The sequence below is a fragment of the Drosophila biarmipes genome, chromosome 3L (genome assembly GCF_025231255.1).
Source record: "Drosophila biarmipes strain raj3 chromosome 3L, RU_DBia_V1.1, whole genome shotgun sequence".
In the NCBI taxonomy this organism is placed as follows: domain Eukaryota; kingdom Metazoa; phylum Arthropoda; class Insecta; order Diptera; family Drosophilidae; genus Drosophila; species Drosophila biarmipes.
The window spans coordinates 11,288,254-11,303,665 of NC_066613.1; the positions used below are offsets into that span (position 1 = coordinate 11,288,254).

General features: G+C 41.7%; 1 protein-coding gene across 2 annotated transcripts in view; it reads right to left on the reverse strand.

Moving 5' to 3' along the window:
• Positions 1-9,630, reverse strand: part of LOC108028716 (prolactin-releasing peptide receptor) — a 32,512-nt gene extending 22,882 nt beyond the window's left edge. For both annotated transcript variants that reach the window (XM_017100672.3, XM_044095111.2), the window contains exon 1: positions 9,184-9,630. The gene's annotated coding sequence lies outside the window, so the exon portion shown is untranslated. The remainder of the gene's footprint in view (positions 1-9,183) is intronic.
• Positions 9,631-15,412: the final 5,782 nt, after the last annotated feature.

Sequence of the window (15,412 nt, forward strand, 5' to 3'; positions counted from 1 at the left end):
CCGGAGTGGCCAATGATCAATGCCGCCGAGCTCCTCAACCAGCTTTTTGCACTAATTAACATGGCTATTTTTATGATAATCAATTACAAAGTTCGCGCACAACTTGGACGTTAGTTTCGCTTCAAAAAAAAAGGCGGGGGCAGAAGAAAGAAGAAAGTTTTATTCGCCGCCGAGGAAATTACTCAGCAGATTAGGAGATCCGACAGATGAACACAATCCGTGGGAACATGTGTTCAGTGTCTGTGTCAGTGTCATGGATCGATTGATGACGCGGAATTTAATTAAAATTTTCTGCGAGATTTTCCCATTTTTTGCTGTTTTTCCGCTGCCATAGCTGGCACTTTAAATTCTTGCCTCACTCGTAAGCAGCCACTTTGCATATCGCTGAAATGTCGGGTTGAAAATTATTCATACGCATCCGACTCTCGGGCCAAGAAACATACTCGTTCGCCTGAGTGCTGCGGCAGACTAATTTATTTGTTGATTTATATGCCCGGCAACTAATTAGAGAGTTATTTCCATTTGGGCTCACGTTGCACTCGAATCGAGGGCATGTCGTCCAGTAACTGACTCACTCAGCGCGAGTATTTGCCACATTTACGATGGACACATAAATATCGAGCGAATGTATGCGCACAAACCGAATCGCATTTATCAAAATCCACATACATCTGCATCGAAGTAATAGTCATAAATGGGCAAAAATAAAATGAAGCTTATTGAGCGGGGAAATTTAAATACTCTTTGGCTTGTGATTTATTGTGGGTCTTAAACTTTTTTTGCTTTTTAATATTTTAAAATAAAATATATTGACAATCAAGAGATATAAATCTGTCTGGTAAGTACTCGTAATGTAACACACATGGTGTACTGTTACAGCTTAAAATATTTAATAAAAATTAAGCTGTTATGTTCAACTACCATCTTTGTGACTTAATATATGCTCCCCGAAAAACCCCGACTGAATTATAACGCTCAATATAAACGACAAAAATAAAAAAATTTCTCGGGGGAGCTCCTGCCCCGAAACCCCCGATTCCGATCCCGATTCCACCGGGCTAAGCCCATTAGGGTCTGTGTGGACAGAACCGGCGATAAGCGTCAGCGGCATTCGCATAAAGATAACGCTGAAATCAAACTAAATGGCTAAAATTGGCGAGCAACAACAAAACCGGCAACGGCAACAGGAAATCCAGGCGGTAATATTTCATCAAAAAGGAAAAAGTGAATGGCAAAACAGAAATCGCATATAAAAATCGCAGTTAAACATTATTAGAAAGATTGGGGCAGAAGGGCCCTTATAGCCATTAATAAGATTGTTTTAGCATGAATTTACGGCCCTGATGGCCGTGCCCCCTGCCCTTTCGGCCACCTCCTCTCTGATCCCAAGGCAAACACAGCCGGTCGAGCCAAAATGTAAACAAGTCAGCCTACCGATGGCCCCGTTTCGATGGCTTTGCCTCCAGTTGGACGTGTTTTCCCCTCCAATTTTTCCCCATGGAGGCCTGACAGTCTATTCGAAAATTGAAATGTTTGCTAACACGAGCCACTTAAAGTAGAGGGCCGAAAAAAACGTAGAAAACGTAGAAAAACCAAAACGAATTTCATATAAATTACACGGCCACTTTTGGCTAAAGTTCAACGAGGCGTGCAGCCAAAGAGCCATCAGATTCGGATTCAGGTCCAGAGACCAAAGGTCCCCCACAACGGAGCCTCGGCTGTGTGTGGGCTAAGGGTTTCCTCAACGAGCTCTAAAGTCCCTAAAAAATACAATTTGAATATGGCCAGCAATTACAATTGCCACGATGTCCGCCACTCGCACACGCAAAAAGAGCCCGGGCCAATTATGATCCGGGAAAATTGTGCTCGACAATGAAAACAACAATAAGAGGCAATTTCCTTTGATTGCCAGCAGTCTAAGCTGTTCGAGTGCAATATTGCCGGGATTATTGTTTATTCGTTTTTTAAACTACATATGGCTCTTTAAGGGAATACCTAAAATATATATAAAGTGTTGTTTTACAGGGACATTGTTGAGAAACAAAGGATAATTAGATACTTTCTAGGCATTTAATTAACCTATGTCCTCTTAATACATTTTTTTTTAACTTGTAAATAAAATGTGAAAAAATGTTAAATACTCATAAAGTGCCAACTGCTAACAGAATTATTTTCAAATAAAAAGAACTCCAAAGAATTTTTGAAAAACGAAATGGATTTACTTAAATATAGACAAATATGTCAGGCCTTTACATATTATGAATTTTAAAATTAAATGATTATTAGGTTTTCAATACTTTTTTAGATAAATCCATTTAAATAAAAAGGTCAAAAGCCGTGCATGTTTCAGAGGTCATAACAGAATCATGTATGCAAAACCAAATAATTGTTACCCTTTTTTAATAATAAAGAAAAACATAAATTAAACAATTATTAAGTTATAACTTTTTTTTCTTTAAGTAAGACTTCGTCAAAAGGTATTTCGGTTACCCTTTTAAGGCCTGTTTTGCCATGTTCGCCTACACTTGTAACGTTTAAAAGACATGGGTTCCAGAAAACTAACGAAGCAATTTTCCTGCCTGGCCTGCGACCTTAAGATAAGGATAACTGGACCAGTTAAACTTGGCCAGGACAACGCCAGGACATTTCCTGGTCATTCCCCAGCTGGGGCCTGAACCTAAATGCTTAATAATTTACCATAAGCTTTTTGGCAGCCGAGTGCTGCTGAAACAGCTGAAACTTTCGAGAATTATATGCACTCGCAGTTGTCACGAGTTGGCAGTCCGCCCACCGCCCACCGCCCCATCCCAGTAGTAATAACCGAAACGCAAGCCGGGGCTGAAATAAAAATGCAAATGCCAAGGACACAGCAGCGTTGAACTTACGAGTGAGCGACATATGGGGGCGTTTTGGCCGGGGGCGTGCCGGCCGCAGCCTTAGTTTACAGGACTAAAACCAATGACAGGAGGTGTGCCTAACGAGGACACTCGGGCTCAGTCTGGCTGTCTGGCTGGCCGTCCTGTCAGCCTTTCCTTTCTTCGGCTTGTTTACTCACAATTTTCATTTGGCATATGCAAGGACAATAATTTCATTTACCACTCGCAGTTCGTGTTTTCCGATTATCTTTCGGGCCTTGAAGAATGTTTTCTTGCCGCCCGCTTCAGCTTTTCTTCGCCTATCCTTTATCCTTTCGACAACCCATATTTTATTTCTGCTAAGAAAGAGTTATGGGTAAGTAAATACAAAATATGGCTTCTAGAAAATAACACGTGAATGGGGAAGTAAAGAACGTGTGGTCCTTCATACTCAAGCCACCTCCATCTTAACTATTTACTAAATTAATATGTGAAAAATCACTATAAAAGGAGGCTTTTTGGCTAAGTATTAAATAGAAAATTGCGTTGACTATTATAATATTTAGATTTTCGTATGAATATTCTCCCTCCTCTTTCAAGGCGACCTTGAACATTCATTTGAAATCAAGTTTTGCTCAGAAGTGAAAGGAAGAGCACCTCTCTGCGAATCTCTAAGCCTTTGTGTGCACAGTTTGCTGATGGACTTTCATATTCCACTTCAAGGATAATCAGTAGATTCAAAGTTTGCCCCCTCAACGCCCCGTTAAACCCTTTTTTGGCCCAGTTCCTTTATCGTTGTTTGTATGGCTCATTTTGTGCCTTTTCCTTGTTTGGCATTGCTCACTTGTTTAGGCGTTTAACCTTTTTCAGGCAGCCGCAGCAACAATAACAAAACCAATTTCCCTTGTCTTCTGACGCCATTTGTTTGCACAACCTTGGTCCCGGCCGTGTCCTGTGTCCCGGGTCCTGCGTCCTGCGCCGCATCCCCTGTGGCTGCTCGGATGTCCTTGCATAACACGCGGCGACGTCGGCGGCTCGCACACATATGGATTGCGGCATATGGCAAGCCCCACCAATTTTCGAACCGTATAAAAATCAATGAATTTTATTGCGACTATACATGGAGCCAATGCCCCGTCCCTCGTCGTCCTTAAGTTGTCGTCTCTGGTTTCTATTGCATACTTTGCTGCACTTCAGGGATGGCACAAAAATTCGATCGCAAAGTACCAAGGCAATATTATCTGGAAAACACTTTAGTTGGAGAACTTCTGCTGGTTCAGACAGTATTCTCCTATTATTACCTGGCTAGAAAAATATTTGCTTTTATTTACAAAATATTTTTGAACTTAATTCAAATCCTCATTTACTTTGAGATCAAATAAAAAGCGTTATAAACTATTTTCTATTTGGTAATAATAAAACTAAAAGTTAAGAACAAAAGATAATCGATTTAATAAAGAAAACCACATTCAAATTGTCAATTGATATCGCGGGATACTATTTTTATATTTCTGAGTTCATGTTCTTCACGATTTAGATACATCCCCGTTGCACTTGGCAGCATGTGTGCGCGGCGGTTCAAGGGGCAGTGACCATAATTAATTGACCATTTACTGCAGCTTCCCTGCAAGTCGTTTGCGGCTAAGCAGGAGACAATGGCTTCATAAATTCAGCTCTTGGAGAGCAATCTCAGCCGGCTAAGTGCCGCTCCACGGGTTTGTTGTCCTGTGCGCCCGCCCATCGCCTTTGTCTTTATCACTGTCCTTATCAGAAGGCAGTGCACTGGAAAGTGTCCTTGCCCGTCGTCAGTCATAATGAGGGATCCGAGACGATTTGCCAGCCAACGCTCCCAAGACCCAAAAACAATTGGCTGCCGTTTCGGTCAGCTGAAGCCCGAATAAACGCTTTAACATGGCCAAAACTGGCAACCGGAAAATTGTCTCGGAATGCAGGGTATCCCTTTTAAAGGATATCCTCGATCTGGGCCAGCTTTTAAAGCAAATTGAAGGCAAAAGCGAGGAAGAAATCTTCTACAATATAAATCATACCAAAGCGTCAGGGCGTAAATTTTTTATAGCGACTTGGGAAAACATGGGAACCTTAGAAGCTTCTGAGTTTTATGTTCGTGGAATTCTAAATGAGGGAAAAAGGAAATATTGAAAAACATGCACACAAAAATTAGCTTTTTCTGAATTCTTTTAAAATGTGATTAATATTTTCAAGAAATAGAATTGACTGAAGTCGCAGAAAAACATTGTGTAGGCACTTAAGATTAATTAACTTTAATCAATATCGTGTAATTTGCGTTAACCTCAAGGACTAAGTTCATTTGAAACAAATTAAAACTGTTATTGAAACCCTCCGCAAAAGTGAAAGACTAATCTGAAGAAAAAGGAACCTCTGGCAAATTGAGAACTTGACCTTTCCGCGGCAGCTGTTTTAGAGCGATTAAGTTATCCGGGGTTGCCACGATACCCCAGCTGGCAGCCTTCCACGGGATTATACCCCGGCTCGTCTCAATTTCCATTTATCATTATGCAGATTCAAGTCTACAGCATGTTCACTTAAAAAGTAAATACTTTTTCGAAAAGGAGCGAGAGCACTTTGGCATAGTCTATGCAAATTAATAAGCAACTCACTTAGCGCTGACTTAAATGCAGGCAAACTGTTGTAAATGGCGCTTTAATCAACGTACCAAGACAACAAACGAAATTAATTAAATGCTCTCTTCATGGCCGGGATCTCCGCTAAACCAGAACCGAGGGCCCCGCCCACTTATTATCCGAGCTCCGAGCACAGCCCCCCGAACCCATCCTTCGAACATCCTCCTCCACGTAGCACGTCAATTTTTGCATTTTAATGATATTTGAACCGCGGTGTGGCCGCGGTCTGTTCGACCCCGACATGGGGTTGCATCGCTATCGCTGGGTTGGGTGAACCGGAGAGTGGAGGTGGCTCCGCGCTGCCCACATAACGATGATGACGGTGGCGATGGCGAAGACCCTGGGCCGTTGTTAGCGATATGATAATGAATCGATAAATACTCTTCCGGCGAAAGGCCACGAAAAGTTTCTCCGTCGAATAGATTATTCTAAATAGGTTATGTTTCGGGGAAATGACAGAGCGAAAAGTTCTTTCGCAACTTTGAGTAGGAACTTGCCGTTTTTTGTACATTTATATTTAAATGAGGGGGCTTTCATGAATTATTTAGGCAAAGCATCACGGCAGACTTTACACTCTATTAACTTGTAAAATAACAATTTCACCTTGCAGATGTCTTTTTAAAAGTTTCAAAAGATTACTTTACTTGTCATGAGTTTACAACAGATATTATAGTAATTCAATAAAATACAAACTACAAGGGCAAACTTTCCGCCCTAGAAATCCTGCAGGACCCTCTGTGAATAGGGAATTAATTACGTTGCTGGCGGCCTGGTTTTCGGTCCCGGTCTTTGCTACAATCCAAATCCCCGGGCCCCCAATTGCGGTTTCTGAATCCGTGAAGCTCCAACGAAGTGATTTTTTTGGTCGGCCTCCCTAACCGTCCGTCGCTTAATTGAAAAGCAATTAATTTTTTGGCCTGCATTAGGATGCCTTCCAACCAGCCTGCTTCCCCGCTCGGCTCCCAGTGGGCCCTGAATTATTGACAAAAGTTAAGTGAGCAACTGCACGGGCCGAAATCATAACCAGACATCGAGGTAAATTGAAAGGCAACCTCTAGTGGCGCCCCTTCTGTTGTGGGTCTCTGGAGAAATTTGAAAATCCTAGCCACAAACGTCTGACTGACTGTCAGTGGGCGGTTCCTGGAGGCACTCCGCACCCCACTCGAAAGGCAGAAAACCAGATTACAGTGCGGCAAAGGGATCTTAGACCAAAGACCAACTCAAAGGCAATTCCATGGGCAACGGATGTTGGCCTTGAGAATGCCAATCGTTTTATGGTCGTGTCGTGGCCTCGGATCCCCAGTTCCTTAGCCATCCGTGCTCAGGACTCGTTGTTATTCTGGTTAGCAGAGCCGGGTTGGGGTGCTCCCCCAGTCCGGGGCCTCCATCGCTCAGATTGGCCGTAAAAATGTCACCTGTGACTTGCGACTGTGAGAAATCAAATAAATTCAAGCAGCTGGCCACCGCTCCCGCCTTTACGCACTTCTTATCAAGCCATTTGCCCCATAAACACACGAACATATAATATGTTTTTACACGTCCACCCGCGCATTTCAGCCCTTTGCATAATTTATGCAGAACTTAGTAACCAATAAAAAGGCAAGCGGTGTTAAAGGAGATCATGAAACAAGAGATATGTTTCAAATAAAAAGTACCCTACACTAGCATTTTTTTAAACCAGCAAACTGAGGGCTGATGTTGACTGAACTCCTTGGCACAGCTCCAGATTTTTTAAGTGCGGACCAATTTTAAAAGCTCCTTTCTTATATTAGATCACGAAGGCCAATCACCTATACAATAAAACCTAAATCACCATACCAATTATAAATGAATACTCTTTTCCCCGAAAATTTGTAAATAAACATCCTCATAGCTTAAGGACCAGTAGCTATTGCTAGTATAAGTGCATAGAGGCAATTTGCAATTGGCTCAAAACCAGAATATAAATAAATTAGATCAAAAATAAATGCCTTTACAATTTTTTTGAAAACCAAGTTATAAATAACATGCTTTTTCCAAGAGAAAGTCAATGTTTGCTTTTGACTTTTCGCAGTAACAAGTAAATATGTAAAATGTTCAACCGAATGTGCATATGGCTTTTAAAAAAATAAGGAGTTAAGTAAATAGCAAAGGAAAAATTTCACAAAGGGCATTTGTTAACCGGAAATTCTGTGAGCCATAAGATGTACAAATGATTTTTCAACGATTTTAAATAAATACCAACGAAATGTATAAATATTATTTAAAAGCATAGTTTTAAAACTCTGTCTTGTGTCGTTCGTCATTGCTATAAAAAAAAAGGTAACATTTACTACATTGACATACAAATAAATAAAAACTGTACTTTTGGCCTGAACTCCGGCAATTCGCAACTAGTTACTTCCTAGCCTGAAGTTGATTTAAATGCAAATGGAAAGAAGGGCCAACGCAAAGGATGGACTATCGGGAGATGGAATTCCAACCCAATCGGGTTGCGGCACTCGAGGAAGCACCTCAGCAATTTTCGCCTCCATTGCGAAATTTCGGCGACCAGAAATTGCCTTGAAGACCAGTTTCACCGGCCATCAGCGAGCGTTGTCGCGGTCTGATATGCAAATTGAAATGCGTTTTCCTTTCACGGAGCTCTAGTGCCCTCTATTCGTGCTCCGCTTTGAGCCGTCTTTGGATTCCGTGGGACCGCACCGCCCGGTGCTAGCATTGCATATTGCTTCAGGCTCTCGAAATCCTTGGCATGTCCACGCATATCACGTATACGCAGTGTGCGTCCCAAAGGACTGCAGATTTTGTGATCGAGCGGATTATGTTGGATAAGCTTAATGGTTGAGAAGTGGAAAACGAGTTTCGCGACAAGCCAAAGTGCCATTAAAGAGTGAGGCAAACATCAATCATCGGAGAACTAGTTATCCCTTAGGCAGACTGCGTCCCCCGACAACAACGATTAACATTACGTGCACGCCGGGCTAACTTGACCAATTCCCACCTGAACAACATGGTCATTAGCATTCGCCCTACTTGGGCCGAGCAATCAATGCATTTGTTTATCGAATCAACAATTGATGGATGACTGGGGACTGGATGACTGGCATCCATGTCAGGGGGATCAATTAGAATCAATCGAAAGCTGTTCGGACTATCTTGCGCTCGTTCTCCCCCTCGACGAGGGCCCATTAAAATTAAAGGGAAATTTGCATTTTTAATTAAGGAACCGTCACGGCCAAGCCATTTGATTTGGCTATAAAAAGTAAACAGAGTACGTGCCACCTCCCCCCCCCCCCCCACAACTTTCGCCTTTCATTGTTTTCTTTTAAATGCAATTGGGTCTTCCCTAATGTTATCTCTTCTGCCCCGCATCACTCTTTTGGCCCCACTCCTGCTTTCAGCATTTTTGTGCTTTTTTTACTGCCAACTTATTTGTTTTGTCGCAAAACAAAATAAAAGTTGAATGCTTTTTTCGGGACTCGTGAGTCGGGCCTCTCCCCGTCCTCTTGGCAGCGGAATAAAACTTTTCTTTGTGAGAGCCGAAGAAAAGGCCGCCAGAAAAGTTGACTGGAATTCAATTTGTTCGGCTCGTAATGAATATACTCGGGGATATGCTCCGGCCTGCCCCAACAACAAACATGTCAAACTTATTAACAAATACATTTTTGTGTTCCGCCCGGACTCACCTCGCCCGCCGCCAGATGCCTTGGCAAATTGATTTAATTTCAAGTTGGTTTGCAGTCAGTTAAACTTGAACTCTCACACTGGCCGTTAAGTATTATGGTTGGGCCCTGACACACGAAAGTTTTTGGCCGGCTAACCACGGGAAAAAGTACGCAAAACAGAGGGTATAAATAAAAACCGAGAGCTGGCGACCGCCGACGTGTCAACACGGCGGATACGATATATACGGGAACGTACGTGGAGAGCAGGGGCTCGAGGCACAAAAACCAAAAACCGCAAGGATGGAGGCACTCGAGCACGTTCCGGCACTTGTTTGGTCTCCTCTCCACTGTCCCACTCTCACTTTCGCTATCAGTTCTTAAGCGCACAATGGCAATGCCACAGCCTGCCGTCGAAGACAGTTTCCTCCCCAGCTGGAAAATCTCCTCCGGTTTTCAGCCGATTTTCGCGTCCGCCGTCTACGAGGAATCACAGGCAACTGAACGGTCCAACTTCGGGCGGCTGAGTGGCCGACCAACAGGTTTGCTGCTGATAAGAGCTCGTGAAAGGCCGAGGAACCCGACTCGTTCCGCTCGCTACGTATACGTGATGTGCATCGTCGTCGGCGGCACATTACGTATACGCCGCCTTGTGCTCACTCAATTCGAGTGAGTTTTTATGGTTTCGAGTCCTGAATGCCGCCCGTCCGTTATCTGCCAGCCAGCGAGCTGAGTGGAAAGCCGCTCTGCCCCTAAATGAGCCGTAAAACCGAGGAATTCGGTAAAGTGAACTTCATAAATCCGTCGCAAAAAACCTGTGATGTCGTGTTGAAGTTTTAAAAGTCGAAACTTGTTCCACAGCCCTTTAAGCCCGTTAAGTGGCCTCGCATAAAATTTAAATTTTCTCACAGCAAAATCTATAAAATTAACTTGCGTTAAATTTTTTGAATGCAGTATTAAAACCATTTAAACCAATAAATTACAAATTATATTACCTTCAATAAAATATATTTTAACAGTGTTCAATAAAATGACTTTAGTTTTCTTGTGCAAATAAAATGTTGAAAATTAATCAATTTACAATGACAAAAATGGCTCTTGTTCTTGATTAATTTAAAGTGGAACGTCATATGCCCAACCAATTAGCTAATCAAGGTTTAATATTTTTCCTTGCTACACCACTGATGGACCATAAATTTATCTCATCCAATCATCGCCATCAGCCCCATACTTTACCTTACTTAACTTCCTCATACAAGATATGTTCGTCACCTCATTCCGTCACTTTTCGCAATTGAATACCGTGCCCTTCCTGCTGAAAAAGTATTTACAATATTTATAAGGGTCTTAGTTCTGAACAATAATAATTTATAAAACAAGATTTGAAAGTTATTTTTAATCTAGTAAGATATTTCACACAGAAGAAATAAAATAAACATTTAATTGATTCGATTGTGAAAGCGCTTTCCTTGGGTTTTTTCGCATAATAAGAAAACGCTTACAATGCATGACTCACTTCTAGAGGGAGCTGAATTTTAATCTCTCAGGAAAGACTTCCCCTTAGTGGGTATCCCCAGGTCGAAGTCCCGTCTCACGTGTCCTTATTTGTTTTGTTATCTGTCGCCGGGAAGTTCCACAGGAAATCACAAGCAGTCAAGGGCATTCTGGGAGGGCTACAGGGGGTGTGCCAACTGATGCAGCTGCGATTTATTTATTAAAGCCAAGGCGACAAGCAGTTCCCCTTGGTGCGAGACTCCTTCGGAGCCACTGATTGTCGTCCCTTCCCACCGCCCCCGGAATTACGCTTCATATTTTTAAGCACCTCGCCTGACACATTTATGCTCTGGCGAAAGTGAAGTGAATAGTGGCCGCTTTCTCCGAATCCAACCTGCCGACGCCGCTCCACTTACCCGACCCTTTAGCCGATTACCATAAACAATGGCAACTTGCTACCTGAGACGTCTCATCCTTATTTTCGGCCCGGTCCCATCCTCTTACGCGAAATATGTGTACGTATTCAAGCGCTGCTTTCATGAATTTTTATTTACACGGCAGGCATCTTCACCCGAAGGCACACAGTACACCAACATATATGCGAGGATGTAAGTAAATCCGTGTTGAGTGTACGCCGCATATGCCAGACAGGGTTTTCAAGAGAGAGTGACGCACGCCAAAACCGCAGCTTCATTTGGAAGGGCTATTAACTCTTAACCTCATACTGAATTATAGATCAATCAAAATTTAATTTTTTTCTAAATAAAAACGGACGAATTTCGATGGTTTAAAAGCAACTCCCATCTTTGGCAACTTTTAAAAACTACAAAGAACCAAAAGAACACAGTTGGGGAATTTTTTGATTTCAAGATTAAATATGTTAGGTGTATTTGAAATTCCTCTTAAGTTCTTTAAATTTTCCAATCCAATCCAAAACTTTCAATACGAGTTACCAAACCTTTAAACAATAAATGTCATGGAATTTTTACCAAAACGACGTCGTGATAGCATCCTACACAACGCCTTTCGGTTTCTTGTTTGTTTAGTTTAATTTGAACAATTAATCTGAACAATAATTATTCGTAAAACCAGATTTGTTACTTATTTTTAATCTAGAATTATATTTCATACAGTTTATGATCACTTTGTTTTTATCGGTTCTTTACTTTTATTTCCGTCACCTTTGGGCTGAAAAATACTAACAAAAATATTCTATACATGTTGCATAATTTTCTCCAATTGTTTAATCATCTCAGTTTATGTGCTTGAATAAACTTAAAATTCGTCAAAAAAAAGGAAATCTTATTGAACTAAAGCAGAACCCATCCCCTGCTCCACCAAAAAGACAACAAATTTTATTTTGGTTCATCGTTTCCCTAAGACTTTATATATTTTTGTCTCTCAGCTGCTCAGTTGACGCGGACTTTTGTTGTGATTCTATATTTATCTACATGTGTTTTATGTATATTTTCGCATCTTTCTCATCTGTTGAATTTATTTTGAGCATTCATTTGTGCCTTTTTTAATGAACAGTGTTTGATGTGTATAAATTGGAAATCAAGCACAGTTTCACACAATCTGCCTCTCCTAAGTTCTTACAAGCTTTTCTTGTCATTCATATGGTACTTTTTTAATAAAGTTAAATGACTTTAATAAATGACCAAGCGTAAGGGTTGAAAAGGGAAATCAAAATTGCGTTTTATTAAAGACAATTAATTCAGTTTAATGATTCAGTGGTACGGACACACAAAGAAGTGAACCTTACTCCAACACTGCTACTATTTTCATATTGGTTCAAGAAACTTATTGCTCTATTATTTGGCAAAAGATTTTCGTTCAATTTCATTGAGCCTCAATGTTATGGCTTTGATTTATATTGAAATACGTCTGTAAATCTTTAATGTGTATTTCATTTTTAATGTTTGTCGTGGATCGTTGGCCTCCGAATTAAGTCAAGTCTCGTTACCCTTTATCGCCAGATCGCCAGAAAGCTCGAACTCAACTGCCAGTAGAAAGAAAATAATTTTAAGACGTATTCAGCAAGTTAACAACCATATGAGGGAGCAAAGAAATTTCACCAGAAGTATGTGGGGCGGGAAAACTACTACAATTGCTTTAAGTTCGAGAGGTTGTCGCACAGCACGAACAATACTTGGCACTTATATTGGCAACTTTTTCTATTGAAATTGTATTTATGGCAGCAGCTGCTGCTGGAGGAGTTCGACACGAGACCAAATTATGGTCCAGACTACCTGAGTTGTGCACTCGGGATGGAATGGGATACGTGCTTGCGCCGAGGTCCCCATCTCTCCGCCTTATTAGAGCCCACATATTGTGGAGCCATGGTTATGCTTTGCATATAAATGACCCACATGCACACACTCGGATTTGGCTGCCTGGCCCACATGCGGCGTTAAAATAACTGCCTAAACCTATTCTCCCTCAACCGGGACGAAAGCCACTCCAGTTCCCTTCCAGGCCTGGTCACTTTAAGGAGCCACTCCCGGCGACTTTCCCTGTTAAGGCTCATTGACTGCCCCACTGGGCACTTGGCGAATAGACATCTTGTTTAGCCTAAGATAATCCAGGAGTTTAATACACGTATCTCTTCTTTTGTTGCCAAATAAAATAGATTAAACAAACTGTCATTTCCGAAATCACTTATCACTAAATCTAACCCTTAAACTTAAGGCATAGTTCTTCAGTATACATTTTTAAAAACACATATTGTGTTTCAGCGTTCGTGGACTTAGAACATTTTTAAAATAATCTGCTTACACTAGCTGTCTCAAAACATACCTTTAATTTAATACTTCTTTATATGGTACTAGTGTCGATCCCAAAAGTTTTGAGATTTCGTGCAGTGCGCCGTGCGAGGAGACCGAAGAAACCAGAGTTAAGTCCCTCCGCTTTATGGGCTTCTCATTCTTATATTTTTGGTCAGACCCAGCTGCACTTCGTCTTCATAAAAGTCGCTTTGAGGACCGAAGGGAAATTTACATAAATTCGCCTCGGTTTCTGGACAAGTTTTCATCCTTTGCTGTTTTTCTCCCGTTCGGCAATCAATAAACGCACATAAATTTCCCTCTATCCGTTTGCAGTTCTTCCATTATTTTGGCATCTCTCGTGTCTGCGTTTTTTCATTCCTTTTTCTTTTTGGGGGCCAACAGTTCTTATCGCCGGCTTAGCTGGCCTTCCCTCGTTGACGTTGTCAATGGAAAACACTGGGCGGGGTCATAATTTATTTGCCATAAAACATGAAATGAAACATTTCGGCTCGTAAATTATGAAAAAGAACACGTTGAGGCATCAAAGTCAATGCAGGTTTACCCACTTCGAGTAGGAGAAACAGGAATAATTGGCACGCAGTAGCCAGTTGAAAGGTTTCCAAACCATCGCAAACTTCTCAGTTTTTAAAAATTTGCCTTAAAAATCTATAATACTAAAATATAGGTGTTTCAGTATTAAATCATTAGTCAAATTTTAACGTTACTTTTAAAAAGAAAACGCTTTTTCTTTCCTTAATGCTTTAACGATTTGAAGACCACCAAGTGCTTTTCATTACCTTGAAGACCACAAAAGGCTTGCTCCCTGTTCACAAAATAATTACTGCCCTTTAGGTCAGTTTATTGCAATTTTCCTGCTTTTCCTTACGACTAAAATGGCGTGAGGCGAAAAATTGCCGCTGAGGGGAAAGTAAGTGGCAAAGCAATGTCTACTTTTGGACATGCCTCAATAATTTTGAGCCAAGATCGTAAAATCTTTACGCACAAACTGATAATGGCCCTTTCCGCGGCATTATGTGTGGCCAAGAATTCAAACAATAAAGCAGGCTGTTGGCCATTTCTACTCCTGGTCCACCGAATGCGGCTTATCGCTGCCAGACGAGCTTTGGCCAACATAGATGCCTCAATTTTAACGATTTGGGAACTCAGTAACTGCCACATGGAACTGGGACCATCAGGTATACCAGGATGTGTAGCACTTTGCCCAATGCGTCTCTCATGTTGGTAGTCCATATCACACACGCGTAATGTGGGCGCAAGGAACACTGATACCCTCTGAGAAACAGGTTACAGGAAGGAAGAGAGTTTCTGCGGAAGAAGAAAAGTAGAGTTTTAGTTTTAAAGAACTGATATAAAAGCCGAAATTTAATTTCTAAGTGATTTTACCATAATCCATTTTAAAAATTAGAACGTAATCACTACCCATTAATGGTCATCTCGGAGTCGCCGCCTTGAGCACAAATGGCTCCCGGGTCCTGGCAAGTGTCTTGTTTGACCAGCAGCAACAATGACAATGGAGAGCGCACACACATGCCGACGTATTGCGCTTTAAAGCCAATGTAATTCGAAGCTGGCTGGAATGTGGTCTACTGACAAACTGGAAACTGGCAACTGGCAACTGGCTCTGGGCCTCGCCCCACTTTTGCCCAGTGGAGCAGCAACATCGATGACAATGACGCCAAATGGCGGAGGAGCTGCAGATGTCGCCCGTCCACAGTTGCTGCTCATATTTCCCTGATCCTGGCCAAAGGACATCCGCACCCCACACCCCTAGGAACGTGTGTGTGTGTGCTCTGTCAGCGTGTTGTGGCATAATTTATACGCTTATTTGTTAATTTCGCACACACTCTCTGGAAGCACAGAAGGACGCACGGCCAGATACATTACACAAACTCTTGGCTTAATTAAAAGTTAAGGCAACAAGTTTTCGTCCTGCTACAGCAAAGTCCCAAAGACAGGACAATACCCTTCCT